Source organism: Sceloporus occidentalis, unplaced genomic scaffold, assembly GCF_023333645.1.
Source record: "Sceloporus occidentalis isolate IW3139 unplaced genomic scaffold, rSceOcc1.0.p SCAF_38, whole genome shotgun sequence".
In the NCBI taxonomy this organism is placed as follows: Eukaryota; Metazoa; Chordata; class Lepidosauria; order Squamata; family Phrynosomatidae; genus Sceloporus; species Sceloporus occidentalis.
The window spans coordinates 6,752,501-6,762,500 of NW_028317018.1; the positions used below are offsets into that span (position 1 = coordinate 6,752,501).

General features: G+C 50.5%; 4 non-coding genes and 3 pseudogenes across 4 annotated transcripts in view; all 7 read left to right on the forward strand.

The window, feature by feature from the left end:
* The first annotated feature begins 379 nt into the window (after window positions 1-379).
* LOC149290760 (5S ribosomal RNA) lies at window positions 380-498 on the forward strand. Its single transcript, XR_016276922.1, has one exon. It is a non-coding gene; the product is annotated as a 5S ribosomal RNA (ribosomal RNA).
* A 615-nt stretch (window positions 499-1,113) lies between these two features.
* On the forward strand, window positions 1,114-1,232 carry LOC149290761 (5S ribosomal RNA; annotated as a pseudogene).
* Window positions 1,233-1,483: 251 nt separating this feature from the next.
* LOC149290762 (5S ribosomal RNA) lies at window positions 1,484-1,602 on the forward strand (annotated as a pseudogene).
* Window positions 1,603-1,844: 242 nt separating this feature from the next.
* Window positions 1,845-1,963, forward strand: LOC149290763 (5S ribosomal RNA). Its single transcript, XR_016276861.1, has one exon. It is a non-coding gene; the product is annotated as a 5S ribosomal RNA (ribosomal RNA).
* A 7,382-nt stretch (window positions 1,964-9,345) lies between these two features.
* LOC149290764 (5S ribosomal RNA) lies at window positions 9,346-9,464 on the forward strand (annotated as a pseudogene).
* A 202-nt stretch (window positions 9,465-9,666) lies between these two features.
* Window positions 9,667-9,785, forward strand: LOC149290765 (5S ribosomal RNA). Its single transcript, XR_016275340.1, has one exon. It is a non-coding gene; the product is annotated as a 5S ribosomal RNA (ribosomal RNA).
* Window positions 9,786-9,984: 199 nt separating this feature from the next.
* Window positions 9,985-10,000, forward strand: part of LOC149290766 (5S ribosomal RNA) — a 119-nt gene continuing 103 nt past the window's right edge. The window contains exon 1 of the ribosomal RNA XR_016276449.1: window positions 9,985-10,000. This exon is cut by the window's right edge and continues 103 nt beyond it. This is a non-coding gene — a ribosomal RNA (5S ribosomal RNA).

A 10,000-nucleotide genomic window follows, 5' to 3' on the forward strand; every position in this document is an offset into this window, starting at 1 on the left:
AGCAGCAGCAGCAGCAGCAGCAACAGCAGCAGCAGCAGCAGCAGCAACAGAATAAGAGAAGTAAAATAATAAGCTCTCCCGCCTGCAGCCGCACCACCCTGAAAGTGCCCAATCTCATCTGATCTTGGAAGCTAAGCAGGGTTGTACCTGGATGGGAGACCACTTGGGAATACCCGGTGTTGTAGGCTTTTTCTTCTCTCACAGTCCAGGGAGAGCTTTTTGCCATGTGTTTCTTGCTCATCATCAAAGCTTTAAACCATTATTTGAACCTTCTCACCTTCTCACCTTCTCTGTCCTGTCCCAGGGCTTATAATTCTTTCTGTATGACGACAAGCAGCAGCAGCAACAGAATAAGAGAAGTAAAATAAAAAGCTCTTCTGCCTGCAGCCATACCACCCTGAAAGTGTCTGATCTCATCTGATCTCAGAAGCTAAGCAAGGTTGGGCTTGGTTAGTACTGGGATGGGAGACCACCTGGGAATACCAGGTGTTGTAGGTTTTTCCTTTTATCACAGTCCGGGTAGAGCTTTTTGCCATGTGTTTCTTGCTCATCATCAAAGCTTTAAACCTTTATTTGAACCTTCTCACCTTCTCACCTTCTCTGTCCTGTCCCAGGGCTTATAATTCTTTCTGTCTGACGACAAGCAGCAGCAGCAACAGAATAAGAGAAGTAAAATAAAAAGCTCTCACGCCTACAGCCGTACCACCCTGAAAGCGCCCAATCTTGTCTGAACTTGGAAGCTACGCAGGGTTGGGACTGGTTGGGACTGGTTAGTACCGGGATGGGAGACCGCCTGGGAATATCCGGTGTTGTAGGCTTTTTCTTCTCTCACAGTCCGAGGAGAGCTTTTTGCCATGTGTTTCTTACTCATCATCAAAACTTTAAACTATTATTTGAACCTTCTCACCTTCTCACCTTCTCACCTTCTCTGTCCTGTCCCAGGGCTTATAATTCTTTCTGTCTAACGACAAGCAGCAGCAGCAGCAGCAGCAGCAGCAGCAGCAGCAGCAGCAGCAGCAGCAGCAGCAGCAGCAGCAGCAGCAGCAGCAGCAGCAGCAGCAGCAGCAGCAGCAGCAGCAGCAGAATAAGAGAAGTAAAATAATAAGCCCTCCCGCTTGCAGCCACACCACCCTGAAAGTGCCCGATCTCATCTGATCTTGGAAGCTAAGCAGGGTTGGGGCTGGTTAGTACCTGGATGGGAGACCACCTGGGAATACCAGGTGTTGTAGGCTTTTTCTTTTCTCACAGTCCGGGGAGAGCTTTTTGCCATGTGTTTCTTGCTCATCATCAAAGCTTTAAACCCTTATTTGAACCTTCTCACCTTCTCACCTTCTCTGTCCTGTCCCAGGGCTTATAATTCTTTCTGTCTGACGACAAGCAGCAGCAGCAGCAGCAGCAGCAGCAGCAGCAGCAGCAGCAGCAGCAGCAGCAGCAGCAGCAGCAGCAGCAACAGAATAAGAGAAGTAAAATAAAAAGCTCTCACACTTGCAGCCATACCACCCTGAAAGTGCCTGATCTACTCTGATCTTGGAAGCTAAGCAGGGTTGGGCCTGGTTAGTACCTGGATGGGAGACCGCCTGGGAATGCCAGGTGTTGTAGGCTTTTTCTTTTCTCACTGTCCGGGGAGAGCTTTCTGCCATGTGTTTCTTGCTCATCATCAAAGCTTTAAGCCCTTATTTGAACCTTCTCACCTTCTCACCTTCTCTGTCCTGTCCCAGGGCTTATAATTCTTTCTGTCTGACGACAAGCAGCAGCAGCAGCAGCAGCAGCAGCAGCAGCAGCAGCAGCAGCAGCAGCAGCAGCAGCAGCAACAGAATAAGAGAAGTAAAATAAAAAATTATTCTGCCTGCAGCCATACCACCCTGAAAGTAACTGATCTCATCTGATCTTGGAAGCTAAGCAGGGTTGGGCCTGGTTAGTACCTGGATAGGAGACTGCCTGGGAATACCTGGTGTTGTAGGCTTTTTCTTCTCTCACAGTCCGAGGAGAGCTTTTTGCCATGTGTTTCTTGCTCATCATCAAAACTTTAAACTATTATTTGAACCTTCTCACCTTCTCACCTTCTTTTTTTTTTTTTTTTTTCAAGTCTCCGTTTAATAAAATATCAGGTATACAACAGTGTGTTACATCCGAAAACATACCAAAAGGCACAGGTATAGTACAGAAGCACAATGCACTGCAAAATAAATCACGATGAATCAATGGTCATAGGCAAACGACATATCGGTTCACAGGGCGATAATCATGCATGACAGAGAGCATCGTGACACGGAACGAAAGGGAGAAGTATGCAAAAGTACATAGTGTGGAGCAGAGGTGCTCAATAGACAGGTTAGATAAGTGGAGATCAGTGTCCAACAAAGACCCCCTCAACACAATGCGTATGGTAAAAAGGCACATAAGTAAGCACACGGAAAGGTCCGTACGGAGAGAGCAAACAAAAACAAACAAAACAAAATCATGAACACAACATAAAAATCAGAGTCAGATGGCGCGTGTCGCTACAACCACATAACACCTAAGTGCTAGCGAAGCAGCCGAGGGACACAAAGAGAGGGGAACACCCAGAGCAGGGAAGGGTGAGCCGCGCAAACGGACCCAGGGGTGGCAAACCCACACGACCGAAGGGGCCCCTCAGGCGGACTGTAAAAGAGCAGGTAAGCGCGGGGAAGAGGTGAGCTCCTTCCACCAGAACCAGCGCCTGATGAACAAATATTCCTTGCCCCTGGAGGCCCACACCAACTCCTCCATGTGGGCAATAAAGTTCATCCTGCTGACCCAAGCCTGGATCGGCGGAGTGTCACGGCTTCTCCAAAAACGGGGGATAACAGCTTTGGCCGCACTTAATATATGGTACGTCACTGAGTGTCTATAAACAGCGACCGGGAGCGATGTATGGTGCAAGAGAGCCGCCTCGGGGGTCAGCACATAATGAGGGTCATTTACTTCCCGAATCACCCCTTCCACTAGCCTCCAAAAGGGGGTAACCAAGGGGCAAGACCACCAAATATGTAAAATAGTGCCAGGGCCCGTCTCACACCTCCAACAACAGTCCGGGACATCCGGGAGGAATTGATGTAAAGCGTGTGGGGTGCGATACCACCGAATCAATAACTTGTAGGAGGTTTCCTGGATTCTACTTGAGATAGCGCCCTTATGAACCAACTGAATAATCTTATCCCATACCTCATCCCCGGAGAGAGCCGGGAGATCCCGTTCCCAAAGGGCCAGGAAATACGGCTTAGAGGAGCACTCAAGAGTAAGGAGGATGGAGTACAGTGTGGAAACCAGGTGGGGCGGCTCAGACTTAGAGGTGCACAGGCGTTCAAATTCCGTCAGAGGTCTGCGGTAACTCATCAAGCACGGTAAAGAAGCAATAAAGTGGCGCATTTGGGCATAAAAAAAGGACGCCCCTAACAGAGTCTGCAACGGTTTGACTGAGTCCGAGTCAGAAATATGATAGAAACGCAAAATACCGGAAACTAAAGGAGAAAACGGTCTAGTCCTGCCTGTTCTGTAGCCAGGGGCAAAGGCAGGATTGTCAGAGATGGGGAAGAGAGGGCTAGTGGAGGACGTCAAAGAACCCTTGGACATGTATTTCCGGAGGATCCGCATAGTCGGGGAAATGGTGCAATGTTTAAGGCGAGCGGTGGGCCGGGAGGGGGTGGACAGCCACGGATAAGAGTGTATGGGGTGCGGGAGAGCGTCCTCCTCCAGTGCCACCCACTGCTTAGGAGCCCTAATAGTCCACTCAACCACACGACGCAGATGAGCCGCATGGTAATACAACTCCAAGTGTGGGACACCCAGGCCTCCCAGGAGCTTAGGACGAACCAGATGGGAAAAAGCGAGGCGATGGTGTCCAGACGACCAAATGTACTTCAAAAAGACTCGGTGGCATTGCTTAAAATAATCCCTGGGAATAAAAATCAGTAGGGCATGAAAGAGGTACAGGAACCGTGGCAAGATGTTCATCTTAACGACGGCAACCCTCCCGAACCACGAAACATGCGGGAAGGCCCACTTACACAGGTCCTGAGAGACCCGCTGCAGGATGGGGACAAAATTCAATGAGAATAGCAGGGAGAGATCCGCAGGGAGTTGGAGGGCCAGGAATCGAAGGGACGAGCCGCACCATTTAATGGGAAACCGAGAGCTTAACTCCCGTTTAGTAGAGTCCGCCAGGTGGACCCCCAATATCTCCGACTTACCCAAGTTTATCTTATAATTAGAAAATGCTTGGTACGTCTCCAGTTCCTGGAGGAAAAAGGGCAGGGATGTAAGGGGAGCAGACAGGATCCCCAACATATCATCCGCGAATAAGGCCAATTTATGCTCCACCCCCGAAACTAACATTCCAGAGATACCAGGATTGGCTCTAATAGCATTGGCCAAAGGTTCCATGCTAAGCGCGAACAGGAGGGGGGACAGTGGACAACCCTGACGAGTACCATTGGCCAAGAAAAACGGGTCCGAAAGAAAGCCATTAATCTTGACCCTGGCAGAGGGGTTAAAATAGAGTACTGAGACCCAGTTACAAAAAGTCGCACCCAGGCCCAAGCTGCGCAGCACTTGGAAGAGATAGGGCCACGAGACCCTATCGAACGCCTTCTCAGCGTCCGTAGAGACCAGAGCCAGCGGGGTATGAAGGCGCCCAGCCCGGTCAAGAACGTCAAGGACTCTGGTGGTGTTATCCCTCGCCTCCCGCCCCGGAACAAAACCAACCTGGTCCAGATGGATGAGCGACGGTACAAGGGGCCCCAAACGAGTAGCAAGAATCTTGGCCAATAATTTTATGTCAGTGTTGAGCAATGAGATGGGACGATAGCTTTCGCAAAGGTCAGCCGCCTTACCCGGCTTCAGTATAACAGTAACATGGGCAGTGTTGGTATGTGGGTCAAAGTGATCCCCATCAGCCATGCCATTAAACAAGGTAACCAAATGGGGGGCTAAAGTGGCAACAAACTGTTTATAGTATGCTTTCGTAAGTCCATCAGGACCAGGACTCTTGCCATTAGGGAGAGATTTAATGGCCGCCACCACCTCAGCAAGGTCAATCGGGGTATCCAAAAGCGCAGCATCCGACGGGGAAACATGTTTCGTTAAATATTTAGCCAAATACTGCCGCAGGGAATCCCGAAAGGACGGCGCCAAGCCCGGAGCTGGAGGCAGGTTGTACAGGGATGCATAAAAATCGCGGAAGCAAGCTGCTATGTCAGGGGTGGAGTGGCGGGCGGCACCGGAACGATCCCGGACCTTCGGTATAAAGGACTGAGCCCGCTTGGCACGAAGGGCCCTAGCAAGCAACTTACCCGCCTTGTCCCCAGATTCATAGAAGTGACTACGGGTTAGGAGATAAAGTCGCCTGGACTGACTATCCACCAGGGACGCCAACCTCTCTCGCAAAGCAACCAACTGAACCAGGAGTGCAGGGTCTAAGGTGAGTTTATGCCTAGAGTCCAAACGAGCTATCTCATTAGTAAGACGCATGATTTCACCCAAACGGATGCGCTTAACAGTAGCCCCCATTTGAATTAGCCGCCCCCGTATCACCGACTTATGGGCCTCCCAAACAGTGGAAAAGGGCAGATGGGCAGAAACATTCTCCGAGAAATATTGCTTGAGGTCCTTATCAAGAATTTGAACATGGGCAGGCGTGGAAAGCAAGGACTCATTAAGTCTCCAACACCAGGAGCGGGGGGGAGACACTTAAAGGAGAGAGTAACATGGACCGGGGCATGGTCACTTATAGTGATGGGACCCACACTGGAGGAGGACAACATAGGTAAATGATGGTGAGACACGAAAATAGTATCAATCCTCGTATAACGAGAATGTAAAGGGGAAAAATACGTGTAATCCCTAGTAGAGGGATTTTGGACACGCCACGCGTCCACTAACTGTATAGCGTGAAGGGCCCGTTTAACCCGGGCGATGCGCGAATAGGAGATGCACGACCGTCCCGAGGAGCTGTCCAGTCGCGGGTCCAACGTCATATTAAAGTCACCACCCAACAAGGAGATCCCCTCCTGAAAATCAGCTAATTTGTGGAGGGCAGAAACCAGAAACCGCGTTTGATCACGATTGGGGGCATAAACACAGGCCAGGGTAACCATTTGGGTGGCAACAAAACCTTTAATGAAGAGGCATCTACCCTCCTGATCCCTCCAGGTGTCAAAATGCTGAAACGGCAGGGATTTATGGAGTAATATAGCGCCCCCCTTAGTTTTGGAATCCGGGGAGCTAGACGTGTAGAGGAGAGGAAAGTGTTGAGAATATAATTTGGGTTCCCTCCCGGCCCTGAAGTGGGTCTCCTGAATAAAGGCAACCTTAGATTTATCAGACTGCAAGAAGCGAATCAGTTGAGAGCGACGCTCCGGCTTATTAAGGCCCCGAACATTAAGGGTAGTAAACCTCACTTTATTCGATTGCATGAGTGTGACACCTAGAGAGACAGCAGAAGAGTGAGCAGAGGACACGCGCCATCAAGACAACAAAATCCATACAAATATAAACACAAGAACCATAAAACATAACAAAGCGTGGACAAGCCACGAGGCAGGCACCAACACGAAGAGTGCCTAGCAACAGGAGAGCCATAACGTCCAAACAATGGACAAAACCAAAGGCCTGGTACACAAGGAACCAGGATGGTCAGCTCAGGGAGCAGAGACAGCAGAAACAACACAGAAAGAAAAATAAACAATTACAAACCAATAAAAAAAAGGGAAAATTATAGCAGGCACCATGGCCCACCGCATACCAGAAATATGACAAGGGAGGAAAGAAACCAAAACGGCGTAAGAATAGGCAAAAATAGGCAAATAAATGGGGATAAAACAAGTAAATGTGTAGAGGCATGTGTGGCCACCAAGGACCGTGGAATGCGCAACCGTGTGCTACAGACACCCAACCCGCCACTGGCAGGTGAGCGCTACGCTAGCAAAAGAGAAACCATGACAGGAGCCGGGAGCAAAAAGAAAGGAGAAGGGAAAGGCTTCCCGACCGCCATGGCTAGAAAGAAAAACGACTCCCGGAGGAGGAGAAGGGAGCAACAGAAAAGACCGACAGACACGGAGGGCTAACGAACAGAAGCGCAAAAGCGGATAAGTGTGTGCGAGGCAAACAGTCAAATAGCCCAGGGCCACAAAGTAGCTACCTAGCATGGCACACAGCCTATTGCCCTGGCAAAGGTTGTGGAGGAAAAAGAAAGCCACTACAGGAGTCGGTAGCAGAAAGAAAAAAGGAAAAGGCTTCCCGACCGTAGTGGCTAGGCAGGAAAAAGACTCCCGAAGGAGGAGAAAGGACGCAACAAAGACTGACAACTCAAACACAAAAAGGGGCTAACAGGGATGCGGAAGAGTGTATTCGAGCACGGGCTAACCCGGAAACCGGAGACCAAGGGAAGCGCTGCGGGGAAAACTCACAACCCGCCATCCAGGAAGGCCCTCAAAGGAAAGAGGGAGCCATGACAGAGATCGGTTGAGAAAAGAAAGGAAAAGAAAAAGGCGTCCCGATCGTCATGACTAGGAAAGAAAAAACCCCCAAAGGAGGAGAAAGAGCGCGGCAGGGACAAAAAGCAAAATAAAAGCTACCAAAGCGGAAAACAATAGGGGAGCCGTAAAGGCGAGGGACCCCCAATACTACACATCGAGTCCCGGTAAGCAAGAGCCCTGCGAGGCAAGACCAGGTACACGGCAAATAAAAGCACAAAACAATAAGAATAATAAAATAACAAAAAAGAGAGAAGCCAAAGCAAAGTTAAACACAAGGAAGGGTCGACCCTCGCATGAAACCGACAAACAGTGCAAGTACCGGACAAGCCGGTACCAACAACGTCCGCAAGGAGAGAGAGGGAACACACGGGTAGTCCATGAGCGGTAGCCAACCGCAGAAGAGCCTAAAGTCATCCAGGACGATAGGGAGCGGCGATGTGCAGCCAGAGGTCAACCCTCGAAGCGGAGCCGGGCGATGAGAAGACGTGAAGGAGTGCAGGGAAGCGCCAGCAAAAAGTCCCGTGAAGAACAGCAAGGTAAGCTTACAGCGTAATCATGGAGAGCATCATTCCGGTCTGGATTTACGGCGCCTCTGGGGTCTGGCTGACCAGTCACGCGAGGAGACGCTCAATTTGGGTGGGAGAGGGAAGGAAAATTCCCAATCAGGAATAGCGACAGCAGGTAGGCCCAGCTTCTCAAGGAGGTCCGGTACATCCTCAGCCCGACGGACGATAAAGCGGTCCGGTCCCTTGCGAACCATCAGGGAGAACGGGAAGCCCCACTGGTAGGGGATGGCGGCATCCCGGAGGGCAGATCTAAGAGGCCTGAGCATCCGACGATACTGAAGGGTGATGGGAGACAGGTCGGGAAAGATTTGTATAGCGTTACCATCCCAATCCAAAGAGCTGGCCTTGCGACACGCAGCAAGTATAGCGTCCTTCACAGCGTATTCCGTGAGACAGCACACTATATCCCTCGGCGGGCGACCATCAGGCTGTCTAGGGCGAAGTGCCCGGTGAATCCGGTCAAATTTAATTACCGTGTCATCCGGTTGTTGGAGCAGGCGGTTAAAAAGAGCACAGGTCACCGTAGTGATATCGGGCCCAGCAACAGACTCCGGAATGCCACGTACTCGCAGGTTAGAGCGACGGCCTCGGTTGTCAAGGTCTTCGACCTTTTGCGTCAGCCGGGCAATAGTCTCAGCTTGTAGATGAAGTTGTTCCGAAGCGACATCCACTGCCGAGCAAGTAGCAACCGCATCACTTTCAAGGGTAGTGACTCTGTCGCCCATGTTTTGGAGGTCCCGCTTGATTTCCGCGAGGTCTGCTTTCAGCGGGGCATGAGTGTCTCGAATAATAGAGATAAGATCCGGTTTGGTAGGTAGATCTTTCAGGGTGTCCCGCCAACCGTCACCATCTCGATTCGTCCGCAGATGCGGCGGATCCTGGCTGGATTCAGACGGCAAATCCGAGGCCACGCTACAAGGACTGCCAGGTGGCGAGGCCTTCTCCAGGGAATCACGGGACTCCGCGTCCGGCAAATTGTGAAAGAAGGACTTCACAGAGGTAGGTAGCGGTCGACCCTTCGGCGGGGCAGGCTTAGGGGTAGCGATAGCCTTCGAGTGTTTCCCCATTTTCAGTAGAGAAGCGCCGTTTGGAGCTAATTAATGCGGCGGGCCAGCGGAGCCAGCAAGTTAAGCGTCCATGTTGGTCGGCTGTCAAACCACGCCCATCATCCACCTTCTCACCTTCTCACCTTCTCTGTCCTGTCCCAGGGCTTATAATTCTTTCTTTCTGACGACAAGCAGCAGCAGCAACAGAATAAGAGAAGTAAAATAAAAAGCTCTCCTACCTGTGGCTATACCACTCTGAAAGTGCCCAATCTCATCTGATCTCAGAAGATAAGCAAGGTTGGGCTTGGTTAGTACCTGGGTGGGAGACCACCTGGGAATACCAGGTGTTGTAGGTTTTTTCTTTTATCACAGTCCGGGGAGAGCTTTTTGCCATGTGTTTCTTGCTCATCATCAAAGCTTTAAACCTTTATTTGAACCTTCTCACCTTCTCACCTTCTCACCTTCTCTGTCCTGTCCAAGGGCTTATAATTCTTTCTGTCTGACGACAAGCAGCAGCAGCAGCAACAGAATAAGAGAAGTAAAATAAAAAGCCCGCCCGCCTGCAGCCATACCACCCTGAAAGTGCCCCATCTCGTCTGATCTTGGAAGCTAAGCAGGGTAGGGCCTGGTTAGTACCTGGATGGGAGACCGCCTGGGAATACCAGGTGTTGTAGGCTTTTTCTTTTCTCACAGTCCGGGGAGAGCTTTTTGCCATGTGTTTCTTGCTCATCATCAAAACTTTAAACTATTATTTGAACCTTCTCACCTTCTCACCTTCTCACCTTCTCTGTCCTGTCCCAGGGCTTATAATTCTTTCTGTCTGACGACAAGCAGCAGCAGCAACAGAATAAGAGAAGTAAAATAAAAAGCGCTCACACCTACGGCTATCCCA